The sequence below is a fragment of the Bos mutus genome, chromosome 12, assembly GCF_027580195.1.
Source record: "Bos mutus isolate GX-2022 chromosome 12, NWIPB_WYAK_1.1, whole genome shotgun sequence".
Taxonomy (NCBI): domain Eukaryota; kingdom Metazoa; phylum Chordata; class Mammalia; order Artiodactyla; family Bovidae; genus Bos; species Bos mutus.
Genome location: NC_091628.1, coordinates 549,942 through 568,686, shown reverse-complemented (window position 1 = coordinate 568,686; position 18,745 = coordinate 549,942). Strand labels below are relative to the sequence as shown.

General features: G+C 38.7%; 1 pseudogene; it reads right to left on the bottom strand.

The window, feature by feature from the left end:
* Window positions 1–6,306: 6,306 nt before the first annotated feature.
* Window positions 6,307–18,071, bottom strand: LOC102276508 (transaldolase pseudogene; annotated as a pseudogene).
* Window positions 18,072–18,745: the final 674 nt, after the last annotated feature.

Genomic DNA, 18,745 nt, shown 5'->3' with positions numbered 1-18,745 from the left:
TTGTAGGTGTGAAATAGGCTTTATTGAGTTATCATTTACTATCAGAGAAGTGACAGAATGCACATAATTTTCTGAGCTTTTCAATGGTGTCTCCAGGCAGGACAGATGGACTACATGCACCATGACTGCAGTCCCAGTAGAGGGGGTTCTGGCCTTTACTGATCTACATTTTTGTGAGTACAGCAGACAGGAGCACCTATCTGGTCTGAGAAGTGGACTTTTTATTTAATTAATTTATTTTACTATTTATATTGTCTTCTTTAATGCATTCCCATTTTTCTTCCTATCAACAACATTTGTATTACATTATTTTTTCCATGAAAATAGAGCACATAATTTTATTGATAAGGAAACAGAAACTCAGGGAATCTAAATGACTTAAAAGACAAATACTTTTGGTTCAAGTTAGAGTCCTCAGTTTTTTTAAGATTAAATTTTCTATTCCACGTCTTGCTTTCATTCACTTCAATTTTGTCCTAAACTTAGAGTAAACAACCACAGCTGTCCTTAATTCTTTAGAAATTAGAGACTGAACATTCTGCTAATTTTTCTGCTGCTGCTGCTGCTAAGTCATTTCAGTCATGTCCAACTCTGTGTGACCCCATAGACGGCAGCCCACCAGGCTCCGCCATCCCTGGGATTCTCCAGGCAAGAACACTGGAGTAGTTTGCCATTTCCTTCTCCAGTGCATGAAAGTGAAAAGTGAAAGAAGTCACTCAGTAGTGTCCGACTCTTAGCGACCCCATGGACTGCAGCCTACCAGGCTCCTCTGTCCATGGGATTGGCAATTCAGGATAAGATATTAATACATCATTCGGTAAACTCTTCAGTGTCTCCTCAGTTTCTGTTGTAACCCTCTAACCATTGATTATTGAGAACTTCAGTTCTTATTTGGTGAGTCAGAACTTGGAACATTGTATTCTCATGAATTCATTGCTTTCAAAAAATATTTGCCTTCAGGTAGAACATTTGACAATAGCTGCTATATGACTCTTTTGCTATTTAGTAATTGCCATTTGTTTATATTTCCATTGGCTATGAAGATAAGACATTTTCAAAATTCTGTATTTCAATTATTTCTAAGAATAAGTATGGTGATTATAGTTCCACACAATTTATAATCACTTTATAGAGAAATACAAGCATCTTTCCTGTGTAGTAAATGAAATTTCACACTCTCTGTGGGGGAAAAAAAAAAGTCAAATGAAGGGGAACAGCATGGAATATGGAGAAGGCAATGGCACCCCACTCCAGTACTCTTGCCTGGAAAATCCCGTGGATGGAGGAGCCTGGTAGGCTGCAATCCATGGGGTCGCTAAGAGTCGAACACGACTGAGTGACTTCACTTTCACTTTTATGCATTGGAGAAGGAAATGGCAACCCACTCCAGTGTTCTTGCCTGGAGAATACCAGGGACGGGGGAGCCTGGTGGGCTGCCATCTCTGGGGTAGCACAGAATGGGACAGGACTGAAGTGACTTAGCAGCAGCAGCAGCATGGAATAGGATAAAGATTCCCCATGTGGGAGTAAAGAGACTTGGATTTTAGTTCAAGCCCTTTTATTAGCTAGTTGTATGTCTTTGAGCAAGTCATTTACAAGTGGACTTTTTAAAAGGGAGAGCTCCAGAGCAAACAATTCTAGTCTTCCACTGATTTAGCTCAGACCTACTGAGCCAGCTTTCAACAAAGCTGCCTCAAAAAGAAAGGACACAATTTTCCAAATTAAGCAAATATAAGTACAGGATTAAAGTTATGTTTGAAATTCAGATAAAGACAATAAGATTTTAGTGTAAGTATGTCTATGCAATATCTGGAACACACATATTGAAAAAAATTATGGTATGTCTGCAACTCAGACATAAATGACTTGTTTATATTTAATTTGGCAATCCTTGCCAGATTGTCTCTCTGCACAATGGTGGGAATAGTCACAGGAGACAGCCTGTTCCACAGGCTAGGATATATGTCTCAAGACAATGTGAACACAATCTCTTGCTACAGCATTCACTTTTATCTTTTCTTGTGTTGTTCTGAAATCAATCTATCATGCGTCTCAGGGTTCCCAATCCAGAGTCAAAAGTAGTGTTTCAGAGTATATTGTTCAAATTTTGAGAGCTTAGAGTTTTCATCTTCATATGTTTTCATAGAAAAATGGTTTCACATTCCTCAAGCTTCATTTTCTCATCTGTAAAGTAGGTTTGTAAAATAGCTGACACAGATGCTGTTAAAATATAATAAAATGCATATAAAATATGTGGCACTCATGAACAGTCACTAAATGAAAATTTTTTCAACATGGCATATCTTAGAAATACATTTTCCCAGTTTATAAAAATTAGGGGATACTTAAAGCCTAAAATATGTACACTTAAAAACTCATGCAAGATAATGATATTTCAAAAGCTCAGTGGAATAAACTGAAAATGTGGTTCCTTGAAATTGAGCATATTTCATGGAGAATAGGTTCATAATGGAATACCAAAAACAAAAAGATTCTATGTCTCCATACTTAAATATTATTAAAAATATTAAAATATTATGGTCTTTTGGAGTACATCTTTTATTTGTTCTTGTTCAGTCTCTCAGTCATGTCTGACTCTTTGAGACCCAATGGACTGCAGCACGCCAGGCTTCCCTGTCCATCACCAACTCCCTTAGCTTACTCAAACTCATGTTTACTGAGTCAATGATGCCATCCAACCATCTCATCCACTGTTATCCACTTCTCTTCATGCCCTCAATCTTTCCCAGCATCCAAGACTTTTCCAATGAGTTGGCTCTTCCTATCAGGTGGCCTAAGTATTGGGTTTCAGCTACAACATCAGTCCTTCCAGTGAATATTCAGGGTTGATTTCCTTTAGGATTGACTGGTTTGATCTCCTTGCTGCCCAAGGGACTCTCAAGACTCTTCTCCAGCACCATATTTCAAAAGCATCAGTTCTTCGGCACTGAGCCTTCTTTATGGTCCAATTCACATTACATACACAATTACAGAAAAAAAAAACATAGTTTTGACTATATGGACCTGTGTTGACAAAGTGAAGGCTCTGCTTTTTAATGTGCTGTCTAGATTTGTCTTAAGTTTTATTCCAAGGAGCAAGCATATTTTAATTTCATAACAACAGTCACCATCTCAGTACAGCACTATGTAACAGAGAAAATACAGATTGTCCTTTTATATTTTTATAAATAAAGAATCACCCAACAATTAATACAGCTTAAATGAAAAAGTTAAAGTCATTCCTCCTCTTGTCACTGTTTTCCCCACTTCCAGCCTTAATAATCACTCTGGATAGATTTTGATAAACATTTATCTCAAATCAAATTTTGTGAATGTAGCTTTAAAGATCCTACATTATATTATTATTTGAGCAGTTTCCTCTCATAAGGAAGATTCTAAAATGTGGGTATTGAGTTTTAAGGCATGGCATTGAAATTTGTTAAAATTTAAATAAATGTTTCCATTTTTATAACAGTAATGGCTTCCCCCCGAAAGCATGAAGGCATTTGGGGATTCTGGCTGCCACAGTTCATAAACTACTCAAGTGCTGTGGCCATCTTCTGAATTACAGTGTATAGTCATTTGATCATCTATTATCCCATATACCATAACCATCCATTTCTATGCTTTGAGTGCATAATTGAAATAATATATTGGTATTATATTATTAGAAATATGCATCTATAAGTTATTCCCTCTTGCAGAGTTTAGAGAGAATTTAATAGTATACTTTCAATAAATTGATGGAGTTCATAAACATATCTTACATAAATATCACTTTTAAAACTATGAAATTTTTTAGTACAGGTTCTCCAACTCATTTTTACCATCTAATTTTGAAGAAATGTTGTTTTCTCAAGGACTGAACAACTGAGCTGTGAAATTAGATGTTGTTGACTATATATATCAGATCTAAGTAGAATGGGAAGGGGGCAAAGTAAAAGTAACTCTTCTTTGCAACTTCAATGAGCCAAGTGCCTGGGCAATGCTTAGCAGAAAGCAGTAAATTAAAATGAGTTGAAGGAAGTACCTTTTATGCAACTCATAATTAACCCTTGGAACCCTGCCATAGTATTTTATGAAGGCAAATAACTTACCAAGATTCAATAAGAAATTGGATACTATATCTGAATCAGAATGTCCCTTGCAGTTAATATGCCTCTAGTAAAAATTATAGAAGTTATCAATAGTTATGCTTATATTTTAAATGATCACAAACTAAAAGCAGAGTAATAATGTTCTTTGCAATATAGCATCCAAACTGAGCTAAGTATTCTGGAGGTTAGATAGATTGTGGTCTCACCAAGTATTTAGTTCTTGAAAATTTACTCTTCTAAAATTTATGATCATGTTATAAAATATACAAGTTTAAGTATTATGTATATTTTTCCTTTCTAGACAGAAATCTAAGATTGCTCTTTTACCCTCTCCTTACTCTTACATTCACTCATATTTTTATTCCAATGTCAGTATTTTCACTGTGCCTTTCAACACTGGAGAGTAAAGACAATAAATGTGTGTGTGTGTGTGTGTGTGTGTGTGTGTTAAGTCTCTTCAGTTGTGTCCAACCCCTTGCAATCCCACAGACTGTAGCTCACTAGGCTCCTCTGTCTATGGATTTTCCAGGCAAGAATACTGAGGAGATTGCCATGCCCTCCTCCAGGGGATCTTCCAGACCCAGGGATTGAACAGAAGTCTCTTATGTCTCCGGCCAATGCAGGCAGGTTCTTTACCACTAGCGCCACTGGGGCAGCCTCAAAGACAATAAATAGAGTGGATTAAAAGATTCCCTGATAGCTATCCAGTGTTGAGTAGGGTGTTCACCACATCATCTCAGATATTAAATTAGATAGTGGACAGGAGATGTTTTACTTGGCCAGGTAGGTCTGTTATGGTGGACATTTACATGCTATCTTTTCTCAAGAGATTCAACTGCTGTGAGAGAATGAGCTTTGAAAGAGCTCTACAGTATAGAGAATATCATGATCTTTAAAACACTAAATTTAATAATAACTTACAAAGATTTAAAGTTAAATATTTTTGAGATATAGGTATGAAGAAAATCTGAGCATTTTCTATTATCCAAAGACAAAAAAGAAAGCTCGGACTGACTGTTTTTTTTTCCCTGCCAACCCAGATCTCTCCTAGTGGTATTGGCTCTTGTTTTCAGAAATTTTCTGCTTATTTCAGCATGTGACTTGCTGTGTGGTTTTACTTATGACAAGAAAGGGAAGGTGATGGTTCAGGAAAACTCAAAACATAGCACAGAATTTCCAAAGTGAGAAACTGTCAGTTTGTATCACTTAAAGACATGTCTCCAATTTAGAAACAGTTCCACCTGGATCACTTTGGACATTTTTTTCCTCCTAAGAAAAATATCTTATTTTTAGTTATTATGAAAATTATCATTGCTTATCCTCCTTAATGGAATTAACTATAAAAAAGCAAGATTTTTTGTTAGAATAAATTTGGTTTCAAAGTGTAAATAAATTATATCAACAGAAGTTTTCAAAAATTAGTATTTGGAAGAGCAGTTTTTTCTGAAATTAGGCTAGTTTCTTTCTGTTATGTTTGTCTAAAGTGTTCAACATATAGAATATAACATAAAAGACTCCTATGTGTAAAGTAATAGCTTCCTTCTATTAAGTCTTCCAACTATGAATATTTGATAGAACTATCTTCACTGGTTCTACTTTGGCTGGAATAACCAAAGTTACCAAACGAAACTTGGATGTGCTCACCTGATGTACAGCAAAGCCAATCTATTGATACCAGTTTGCAATGAAGGAAAATACAGCATTTATTGCAGGGCACCAAGCAAGAAGAATGGGCAGCTCATGTTCAAAAGACCTACACTCTCTGATGGCTTTTAGGGGAGGATCTTTTCTACACTTATTGTTTATTTTTGTTGTTTTCTAATTTATTTTACTTTGGAGATTATTACTTAACAATATTGTGATGGTTCTTGCCATACATCAGTATGAATCAGTTATAGGCAAGCATATGTCTCCTCCACCCTCAATCCCCTCCCACATCTCTCCCTGCCCCATCCCTCCAGGTTGCCACAGAGCACCAGCTTTGGATGCCCTGCATCACACATCAAACTCCAACTGGTTATCTATTTAACAAAAAATAAAATAAAATATTTTAAAAAAGTTTTACATATAATCAAGTATATATAATCAAGTATCTATGGTTCCTCCTCATTCCAAGTAGTAAAGAATCCAAGATTCATTGCAAAACATGTGCAACTAGGCCCCAATTCAAAGATAGTGCAGATCTTGTGGTCCAGCTTCAGGAGTTGTGCTATTTTCCATTCTCCATGCTGAACATTCCTTCATCAGCATCTGATTCAGCTTCAAAGTCTCTGCAGCAAGCCTACGGATCCCATTGGACAGCTTCTCCATGGCCATGTGGTCCTCCTTGTGCAGTCAGCAGATGAATTTTTCATCCAGGTGGAACTTCTCCAGAGCTGGACCGCCTTGGCGAACAGTGCAGGCACTATCGTGCTGTGGTCTTTGACCTGGGGTGAGGTGGTGAGAAAACAGCACCAGGCTTCCAAGGCCCTGACATAGCAGTGCTGTGGAAGGAGGCACCCATGATGATCATCTTACAGTGGAGTTTCTTGTAATAGTTGCAGATCTTGTTGACACTCTTTACTAGTGAGTCCTCCAGGGGTTCCTACAACTTCTTGTATGTGTTGGCCACATGCTGGTTGAGAATACAACCCAGGAATGGGGACATGAGTTCACCTGTTTCTGCATAGCCCATCACATGAGCAAAGGATAAGAGTAGGGTTATACTGTAGTGCATGCCATGCTCCTCTTCTAGCTTCTTTCCAGACTGAATTCTTTTTCAGGTGGATGACAGTTTTATAAGAATCCAGTCCTTGATGATCCTGGCTTCTTTGTATATCTTGATGGGGTGCTGGGCAGGGCCAACATGGCATTCTTATTGAAAGAGAGCCTTGCATCCACTTCCATGAATTCCCATCCTGGAATTTTCTTCAATATTTCTGCTCCAAATAGCAAACAAAGTTTATCAAGAGCATTTATAATTTGTTCCTCTTGTTACCCACCGAGACTCCTGCATAGGCTATGATGTCCTCCACCGGCTCCTGATAGATGGGTATCTGTGCCATGGCCAGGATCAAGGATGCATTGGTGTTGGCATTCTGGGGCTCATACTAGTCAATAGGGTGGAAATTGCCTGTGTCAGCCTCCACTGCAATCAACTGTTTGAGCTGGTCCAGCACACTATCCATCCTCTGCAGCTTCACCTGGAAACAGGACTTGGTGAGAGTCTGTGGGAGGGGACATCCTACTCCCTACCCCCATAGGCCCCACCCCCTTCCTTTGTTTTAGAGATATCTGGTAACTGGTTGACTTCATAATAGACCTTTTGATCACTTGCTTTTCCCGTCTGGCACTTAACCACTCTTATGCATTCAATTACCAATAAGCAATGGAACCTGTGAAACCTTAGGCCCCCACCCTTGACCAAATAAAATCAGAAGCCCAGACCTGCTTCCCCACCTCCCCAAATCTCCATCTCCCCCACTTCCTAACCTCCCCACCTCACTACTCTTCCCCACCTCACTCTGAGGTACCAGGTGTACCCTCTGGGAAGTGTATGTAATAAACTTTGTTTTTCAAAGTTTCCTTATGGTTATGACTAAGGGCATCTTGCAGTCATAATAAGAATCACAAGGGCTAGTCCAGCCATAGCATAAATTTTGAAAGGAGAGTTATCTGTGGGGAGATTTTTGGGCTCAGATGAATGCTCCCACATGTTTCTAGCCATAGCATCACTGTTGATAAGCACAAAACAACAGCATTTTTCTTATAAGCCTTTCTTATGGAGAATACTTGATAAAGGAAGAGCAGGAGGACAGGGAGTGAAAGAAAGCTTGACCATTGGGGGAAGAGATGTTGCCAGAATAAAACAAAGGATTTTCCTCACTATCCTATAAGGTTAAGTCACTAGCCCCTTCAGTCGATGACTGACAGTGCACCCTGGAAGGGTTTGGGGGGAAAACTGGACGAGGCATTCTGTGCTTTGGAAAAACAAGCCTCTTACCAAGTTTGATGTCTATTTTAGGAAGACTTTTAATAAACGCAGATTCTTATAATTTCACATATGTAGAAAAGCATAAAATCATTAACTGGGATATCTGTTATTTGTGACTAGCAGTGATATTTTACCAAAGTGTGTGCTTGACTGTACATATTCCCTAGCAAGAAATCATATCAGATCAGATCAGATAAGTCGCTCAGTCGTGTCTGACTCTTTGCAACCCCATGAATCACAGCACCCGAGACCTCCCTGTCCATCACAAACTCCCGGAGTTCACTCAGACTCATGTCCATCGAGTAAGTGATGCCATCCAGCCATCTCATCCTCTGTCATCCCCTTCTCCTCCTGCCCCCAATCCCTCCCAGCATCAGAGTCTTTTCCAACGAGTCAACTCTTCGCATGAGGTGGCCAAAGTACTGGAGTTTCAGCTTTAGTATCATTCCTTCCAAAGAAATCCCAGGGCTGGTCTCCTTCAGAATGGACTGGTTGCATCTCCTTGCAGTCCAAGGGGCTCTCAAGAGTCTTCTCCAACACCACAGTTCAAAAGCATCAATTTTTCAGCGCTCAGCCTTCTTCACAGTCCAATTCTCACATCCATACATGACCATAGGAAAAACCATAGCCTTGACTAGATGACCTTTGTGGGCAAAGTAATGTCTCTGCTTTTGAATATGCTATCTAGGTTGGTCATAACTTTCCTTCCAAGGAGTAAGCGTCTTTTAATTTCATGGCTGCACTCACCATCTGCAGTGATTTTGGAGCCCAGAAAAATAAAGTCTGATACTGTTTCCACTGTTTCCTCATCTATTTCCCAAGAAGTGATGGGACCGGATGCCATGATCTTCGTTTTCTGAATGTTGAGCTTTAAGCCAACTTTTTCATTCTCTTCTTTCACTTTCATCAAGAGGCTTTTTAGTTCCTCTTCACTTTCTGCCATAAGGGTGGTGTCATCTGCATATCTGAGGTTATTGATATTTCTCCCGGCAATCTTGATTCCAGCTTGTGTTTCTTCCAGTCCAGTATTTCTCATGATGTACTCTGCATAGAAGTTAAATAAGCAGGGTGACAATATACAGCCTTGACGTACTCCTTTTCCTATTTGGAATCACTCTGTTGTTCCATGTCCAGTTCTAACTGTTGCTTCCTGACCTGCATACAAATTTCTCAAGAGGTAGATCAGGTGGTCTGGTATTCCCATCTCTTTCAGAATTTTCCACAGTTTATTGTGATCCACACAGTCAAAGGCTTTGGTATAGTCAATAAAGCAGAAATAGATGTTTTTCTCTGGAACTCTCTTGCCTTTTCCATGATCCAGTGGATGTTGGCAATTTGATCTCTGGTTCCTCTGCCTTTTCTAAAACCAGCTTGAACATCAGGAAGTTCACGGTTCACATATTGCTGAAGCCTGGCTTGGAGAATTTTGATCCAAACAGGTAGGGAGTCCCCCTACCTGTTTGGAGCAGTTCTTCAGAGCTATCTGAGAAGCTGTTTTCCAGGCTATAGTCCGCAGTAAGATCCTGATTAAAATTTAAACTCACAGGTCTTACAGTATGTGTTTTTTTTTTTTTTTTTTAGTTGACACTAGATATTTTTTTTTCTTTTAAAAATTTTTATTGAACAAATTATAAAAGTCATGCATGCTTATGACAAATAATTTCAGCACAGGAAAGTATAGAGTGAAACATAAAGTACCCGATCATTTAACTCCTCAGAAATAATCATCATCAGTAATTTCTTATATCTTCCTCCAGAAATTTTCTCTTCATGTATAAGCATAGAAAATCTTTATATAAGCTAAGTAGATCCATATTGTACAGAGTTTTGCAAATTACTTTTGCATTTTAAAATTGTATTTTTAACATACCATATTGCTACCAGGGGATCTGCACTCTTCTCTATAGAGAAGAGTATATACACACATTTATATATGTGTGTGTGTGTGTATACACACTTTTTTTTTACATTCTCCTCCATTACACGTTATTACAAGATATTGAATATAGTTCCCTGTGCTATACAGCAAGTCCTTGTTGGTTATCTATTTTATATATAGTAGTGTGTGTATTTTTTTTTCTTTTTTTTTTATTCTTCCAATTTTATTTTATTTTTAAACTTTACATAATTGTATTAGTTTTGCCAAATATCAAAATGAATCCGCCACAGGTATACATGTGTTCCCCATCCCGAACCCTCCTCCCTCCTCCCTCCCCATACCATCCCTCTGGGCCATCCCAGTGCACCAGCCCCAAGCATCCAGCATCATGCATCGAACCTGGACTGGCAACTCATTTCCTACATGATATTTTACATGAAAAGATGCTCAACATCACTCATTATCAGAGAAATGCAAATCAAAACCACTATGAGGTACCATTTCACACCAGTCAGAATGGCTGCGATCCAAAAGTCTACAAATAATAAATGCTGGAGAGGGTGTGGAGAAAAGGGAACTCTCTTACACTGTTGGTGGGAATGCAAACTAGTACAGCCACTATGGAGAACAGTGTGGAGATTCCTTAAAAAACTGGAAATAGAACTGCCTTATGATCCAGCAACCCCACTGCTGGGCATACACACTGAGGAAACCAGAAGGGAAAGAGACACGTGTACCCCAATGTTCATCGCAGCACTGTTTATAATAGCCAAGACATGGAAGCAACCTAGATGTCCATCAGCAGATGAATGGATAAGAAAGCTGTGGTACATATACACAATGGAGTATTACTCAGCCATTAAAAAGAATACATTTGAATCAGTTCTAATGAGGTGGATGAAACTGGAGCCTATTATACAGAGTGAAGTAAGCCAGAAGGAAAAACATAAATACAGTATACTAACGCACATATATGGAATTTAGAAAGATGGTAACAATAACCCAGTGTACGAGACAGCAAAAGAGACACTGATGTATAGAACAGTCTTATGGACTCTGTGGGAGAGGGAGAGGGTAGGAAGATTTGGGAGAAGGACACTAGATATTTTATATTCACCAGTATTTGTACATTTAAGTTTATCATAAAAACTCTATTGAAAGTTAGGCTCATTTACTTTATCAGTAAAATTGAGATATTGAGATGCATATTAAGTAACAGGCAGGAGTTTTCTGATGTACACAGAGAAATTTTTTTCCTTATTAAGGTCTATAGAGGTTGTTCTGGTGGTTCAGACTACATTCTATATGGTGTTTTACTTACTGGGTTTATTGCATCCCAGTTTGGCCCACCACCAGATAATATGATCTTGGACAAAATACTTAATGTTTTTAGGTTAAGTATTTTTCTGCTTTTTCAGTTGTATAGAAGAGAATTATAGTAGAAACTGACTCATTCTACATGATGATTGCTATGGGATAAATGAGATAATATATGTAAGGTGCTGAGTGTACTTCCTGGTACATCAAATATTATATTCTTACCAGGCTTTTTTATGATCATTTAAATTTGAAAATGCTTAAATATATCATTGCTCAAATATACTGTTCCTCTAGCCCCATGCCTAAAATTCTATTAAAGTTATTACCAGAGCTAGAAGTCAACCCAGAGCTTTCACTTTCATTTTTCTTTTATATCTGTTTTTATATTTTACAGCATGAAAATATTTCAAAAAATTAATTTAAAAAGTTATGAATCCTGCTGCTGCCAATATTCAGCAAATACTAATGTTTCATTTGAGTATTTTATAGGAATTTTATAATTCATTGGGTGCAATTGCTTTAGCCTCCTTTATACCCCATTTCTACAAAACACTCTTTCCATCATTTATTTTCTAAAAGTGTGGATCTTTTTCATTCATGTTTTTAAATATGCATTATCAATTTGGTTCAGTTCAGTTGTTCAGTCGTGTTGGACCCTTTGTGACCCCATGAACCGCAGCACACCAGGCCTCCCTGTCCATCACCAACTCCCGGAGTCCACCCAAACCCATGTCCACTGACTTGGTGATGCCATCCAACCATCTCATCCTCTGTCGTCCCCTTCTCCTCCTGCCTTCAATCTTTCCCAGCATCAGGGTCTTTTCAAAGGAGTCAGCTCTTTGCATCAGATGGCCAAAGTACTGGAGCTTCAGCTTCAACATCAGTCCTTCCAATGAACACCCAAGGCTGATCTCCTTTAGAATGGACAGGTTGGATCTCCTTGCAGTCCAAGGAACTCTCAAGAGTCTTCTGCAACACCATAGTTCAAAAGCATCGATTCTTCGGCAGTCAGCTTTCTTTATAGTTCAACTCTCACATCCATACATGACCATTGGAAAAACCATAGCCTTGACTAGATGGACCCTTGTTGGAAAAGTAATGTCTCTGCTTTTTAGTATGCTGTCTAGGAAGATCATGATATCTGATCCCATCACTTAATGGGAAATAGATGGGGAAACAGTGGAAACAGTGTCAGACTTTATTTTTTGGGGCTCCAAAATCACTGCAGATAGTGACTGCAGCCATGAAATTAAAAGACACTTACTCCTTGGAAGAAAAGTTATGACTAACCTAGATAGCATATTAAAAAGCAGAGACATGACTTTGCCAACAAAGGTCCGTCTAGTCAAGGCTATGGTTTTCCCAGTGGTCATATATGGATGTGAGTGTTGGGCTGTGATGAAAGCTGAGCACTGAAGAATTGATGCTTTTGAACTGTGGTGTTGGAGAAGACTCTTGAGAGTCCCCTGTACTGCAGGGAGATCCAACCAGTCCATTCTGAAGGAGATCAGCCCTGGGATTTCTCTGGAAGGAATGATGCTAAAACTGAAACTCCAGTACTTTGGCCACCTCATGCGAAGAGTTGACTCGTTGGAAAAGACTCTGATGCTGGGAGGGATTGGGGGCAGGAGGAGAAGGGGATGACAGAGGATGAGATGGCTGGATGGAATCTCTGACTCGATGGACGTGAGTCTGGGTGAACTCCGGGAGTTGGTGATGGACAGGGAGGCCTGGTATACTGCAATTCATGGGGTCTCAAAAAGTCAGACATGACTGAGTGACTGAAATGAACTGGACTGAACTGAACTGGACTGAACTAGGTTGGTCAAAACTTTCCTTCCAAAGAGTAAGTGTCTTTTAATTTCATGGCTTCAATCACCATCTGCAGTGATTTTGGAGCCCCCCAAAATAAAGTCAGCCACTGTTTCCACTGTTTCCCCATCAATTTGCCATGAAGTGATGGGACCGGATGCCATGATCTTAGTTTTCTGAATGTTGAGCTTTAAGCCAACTTTTTCACTCTCCTCTTTCACTTTCATCAAGAGGCTCTTTAATTCTTCTTCACTTTCTTCCCTAAGGGTGGTGTCATCTGCATATCTGAGGTTATTGATATGTCTCCTAGAATTCTTTATTCCAGCTTGTGCTTCTTCCACCCCAGCGTTTCTCATGATGTACTCTGCATATAAGTTAAATAAGCAGGGTGACAATATACATCCTTGACATACTCTTTTTCTTATTTGGAACAAGTCTCTTGTTCCATGTCCAGCTCTAATTCTTGCTTCCTGACCTGCATACAGATTTCTCAAGAGGCAGGTCAGGTGGTCTGGTATTCCCATCTCTTCCAGAATTTTGAACAATTTATTGTGATCCACACAGTCAGTCTTTGGCATAGTCAATAAACCAGAAATAGAAATTTTTTCTGAATTCTCTTCCTTTTTCAATGACCCAACAGATATTGGCAATCTCTGGTTCCTCTGCCTTTTCTAAAACCAGCTTGAATATCTGGAAGTTCACGGTTCCTGTGTTGCTGTAAGCTTGGCTTGGAGAATTTTGAGCATTTCTTTACTAGGGTGTGAGATGAGTGCACTTGTGTGGTAGTTTGAGCATTCTTTGGCATTGCCTTTCTTTGGGATTGGATTGAAAACTGACCTTTTCTAGTCCTGTGCCCATTGCTGAGTTTTCTATTGCTGACATATTGGGTGCAGCACTTTTACAACATCATCTTTTAGGATTTGAAATAGCTCAACTGGAATTCCATCACCTCCACTAGCTTTGATCATAGTGATGCTTCCTCTGGCCCACTTGACTTCACATTCCAGGATGTCTGGCTCTAGGTGAGCGATCACACCATGATGATTATCTGGGTCATGAAAATCTTTTTTGTACAGTTCTTCTGTGTATTCCTGCCACCTCTTCTTAATATCTTCTGCTTCTGTTAGGTCCATATCATTTCTGTCCTTTATTGAGCCCATCTTTGCATGACATGTTTCCTTGGTATCTCTTTTTTTTTTTTTTTTTTTTTTGAAGAGATCTCTAGTCTTTCCCATTCTATTGTTTTCCTCTATTTCTTTGCATTGATCACTATGGAAGGCTTTCTTATCTCTCCTTGCTATTCTTTGGAACTCTGCACTCAGATGCTTATATCTTTCCATTTCTCCTTTGCTTTTCGCTTCTCTTCTTTTCACAGCTATTTTTAAGGCCTCCTCAGTCAGCCAATTTGCTGTTTTACATTTCTTTTCCTTTGGGTTGTCTTAATCCCTGTCACCTGTATAATGTCACGAACCTCCGACCATAGTTCACAGGCACTCTGTCTATCAAATCTAGTCCCTTAAATCAATTTCTCACTTCCACTGTATAATCATAAGGAATTTGCTGTAGATCATACCTGAATGGTCTAGTCATTTCCCCCACTTCCTTCAATTTAAGTCTGGACTTGGCAATAACGATTTCATGATCTGAGGCACAGTCAGCTCCCAGTCTTTTTGTTTTTCTCTCTCTGTACAGAGCTTCTCCATCTTTGGCTGCAAAGAATATCATCAATCTGATTTCAGTGTTGGCCATCTGGTGATGTCCATATGTGGAGTCTTCTCTTGTGTTGTTGGAAGAGGGTGTTTGCTATGACTAGTGTGTTCTCTTGGCAAAACTCTATTAGCTTTTGCCCTGCTTTATTCTGTACTCCAACACCAAATTTGCCCGTTACTCCAGGTGTTTCTTGACTTCCTACTTTTGCATTCCATTCCTATATAATGAAAAAGACATCTTTTTTGGGGGTGTTAGTTATAAAATGTCTTGTAGGTCTTCAAAGAAGCATTCAACTTCACCTTCTTCAGCGTTACTGGTCTGGCAGAGACTTGGATAACTGTGATATTGAATGACTTGCCTTGGAAATGAACAGAGATCATTCTGTCATTTTTGAGATTGCTTACAAGTACTGCAGGTGTTATTAATCATTCATATTTTTACCAGTCTGAATCTATAGTCGATGTCATTGTTATTTTCTCTGTGAGTAGTGAAATTAAACTTCTTATAATACGTTTTTTGATTGTTTTGGCTTCCTCTTTTGAGAATTGCCTAATATGTATTGTTCCTTTTACTAACTAGGTGGCTTTTGGTTTGCATGTTATTTATAGGAGTTATTTATGCTATCTGTTAGTTCTGGTTATCCTTTAATTCTTATATTATCTATTAATTCCATCAATAATATTAATTATATCAGTAAAGTTAGAATTATATGCATCCATTTGTGATTCACTTTGAATTCATTTTTACACATTGTATAAGTTTCTTCATTTTTATTTGGATCTTCAGTTGATGCTCCAGGCAAAGTGGGCTTTTCATTTCCCTAAACATCCATGCTCTTTCATTCCTGTCCTTGCTTATTGCATTGCCTGGATCTCTCTTTATTTTTGACTGTGCAAACAGTTAACCACTCCCTTCTCTGTGCTTTATTGGCATTGATATTACTTTTGTTACAGCACCTGTCACTCAAGGTGTGCTATGTTTCTGTATTTCCACTTACCTTACAAAGTGTATGAATGACTAGTGAGGGGACTGTGTCCCTCACTTTTTTTAGTACTTTCTCCAACTTACCTGCTGTCACTTAACCCACCATTCAATGCAGCAGTTTTCAATGATAGTATCATAACTTTCAGGTAAATGTGCTTGCTAAGTAACTTCAGACATGTCCTACTCTTTATGACCCTATGGACTGTATCCCACCAGGCTCCTGGGTCCATGGGATTTTCCAGGCAAGAATACTGCAATGGATTTTCACGTCATCCTCCAGGGGATCTTCCTGGCCCAGGGGTCAAACAAGCATCTCGTGTAGCTCCTGCACTGGAGGCAAATTATTTACTGCTGAGCCACTGAGGAAGCCTTAGGTAAAGGTAGCCGAGAGCAATAGAAATCATTTTGGGAACGTGTCACTTCAAAGGAACTTTTAGCCTAAAGTCAGAAATTCTGTTTTAAATGGTAGTGATCTGTGTGGTTATCACAATCTACCTCTTCTCTATCAAGAAATCAATTGAAACTCTTAAGGAAAAATTAACTAGAAGGAAAATTAAGAAATCCCGCTTCATTTGTAATATTTCTGTAAAAATAATCTATTATTCTAATTACTTCAGGAATAAGCAACACAAATTATCATTTGACTATCAATAAAGATTTTACTGTTACATATAGGAAGGATATACAACAAAATCCTACTGTATAGTTGTTGTTTAGTCACCCAGTCATGTCTGACTCTTTGCAACCCTAAGGTCTGTAATATGCCAGACCTAGCAGTTCCTCATCATCTACTGAAGTTTGCCCAAGTTCATGTCCATTGCATCAGTGATGCCATCCAGCCATTTCATCCTCTGATGCCCTCTTCTCTTTCTGCCTTTAATCTTTCCCATTATCAAGGGCTTTTCCAATGAGTTAGCTATTCACATCAAGTGACCAAAATACTAGAACTTCAGCTTAAGCATCAGTCCTTGCAATGCGTATTCAGGATCTATTTCCTTTAAGATTGACTGGTTTAATCTCCTTGCTGCCCAAATGATTTTCAGGAGTCTTCAGCACCACAATTCGAAGGCATTAATTCTTTTGTGCCCTGCCTTCTTTATGGTTCATCTCTCACAATGGTACATGACCAATGGGAAGACCATAGCCTTGACTATATGGACCTTTGTTGGCAGAGTAATGTCTCCACTTTTCAACACACTGTCTAAGTTTGTAATAAGTTTCCTGTCAAGAAGTAACCATCTTCTGAGTTCATGGCTGCAGTCACCATTTGCAGTGATTTTGGAGTCCAAGAAGGGTATATGTGCCACTACTTCTACTTTCTCCCCTCTTTTTGCCATGAAGTAATGGGGCCAGAAGCCATGATCTTAGTTTTTCATATTTTTTGATATTTAGTTTTAAACTAGCTCTTTCACTTTTCTCCTTCACCTTCATCAAGAATCCCTTTTAGTTCCTCTTCTTTTTCTGTCATTACAGTGGCATTATCCACATATCTGAGGTTGTTGATGTTTCTACTGTCTATCTTTATTCCCACTTATAATTCATCCAGCCTGGCATTTCTCATAATGTGCTCAGCATATAGGTTAATCAAGCAGAGTGACAGCAGACATCCCTGTTATACTCCTTTTTCAATCTTGAATCAGTTTTTCCATACAGGTTTCTAAAAGATGCTTCTTGACCCACATACAGGTTTCTCAGGAAACAGGTAAGATGGTCTGGTATTCCCATCTGTTCAAGAGCTTTCCATAGTTTGTTATGGTCCTCACAGTCAAAGGCTTTATTGTAGTCAATGAAATAGAGGTAGATGTTTTTTCTGGAATTCTCTTGCTTTCTCTGTGATCCAGAGAATGTTGACAATTTGCTCTCTGGTTCCTCTGTTTTTTTTAAACACAGCTTGGACATCTGGAAGTTCTTGGTTCACATAACACTGAAGCCCAGCATGTAGGATTTTAAGTATGAGCTTAATAGCATAGGAGATAAGTGAAATTATCTGATGACTAGAACATTCTTTAGTATTACCTTTCTTGGGAATTGGGGTGAGGATTGACCTTTTCCAGTCCTGTGACCACTGCTGAGTCTTCCAGATTTGCTGACATAGTGAATACAACACCTTGATGGCATCATCCCTTAGAGTTCTTAGTAACTCTACCAGAATTCTATTGCATCCACTAGCTTTATAAACAGCAGAGTTTCCTAAGACCCACTTGACTTCACACTCCAGAATGTCTGGCTCTGGGTGGCTGACAACTCCATCATAGTAATCTGGCTCATTAAGATCGTTTTTGTACAGTTCTTCCATGTATTCTTTCCATGTATTACATCTCTTTCTGATCTCCTTGGCATCTACTAGGTCACTACCATTTTTGTCCTTTATTGGGCCCAGCTTTTGGTGAAATATTTCCTTGATATTTCCAATTTTTCTGAAGAGATGTCTATAGTCTTTCCTCTGCTGTTTTCTTCTAGTTTTATGCACCGTTTATTGAAGAAGGCCTTCTTGTCTCTCCTTGCTATTCTTTGAAACTCTGAATTTAGTCGGATGTAACTTTCCCTTTTCCCCTTGCTTTTTGCTGCTTTTCTTCTTCAGCTATTTGTAAAGCCTCCTCAGATAACCGCTTTGCCATCTTGCTTTTCATTTTCTCTGGGATGGTTTTGTTCACTGCCTCCTGTACAGTAGTATGGGTCTCTGTCAATAGTTCTTCTGGTGCCCCATTTACTAGATGTAATCCCTTGAATCTATTTGTTACCTCCACTGCATATTCATAAGGGATTTGATTCCAGTCATACCTTGCTGGCTTAGTGGTTTTCACTGTTTTCGTTAGTTTAAGCCTGAATTTTGCTGTGAGAAGCTGATGATCTGAGCCACAGTCAGCTCCAGGTCTTGTTTTTGCTGACTATAAACAAACTTTCCATCTTTGACTGGAAAGAATGTAATCAATTTGATTTCAGTAATGACCATTTGGTGATGTCCATGTG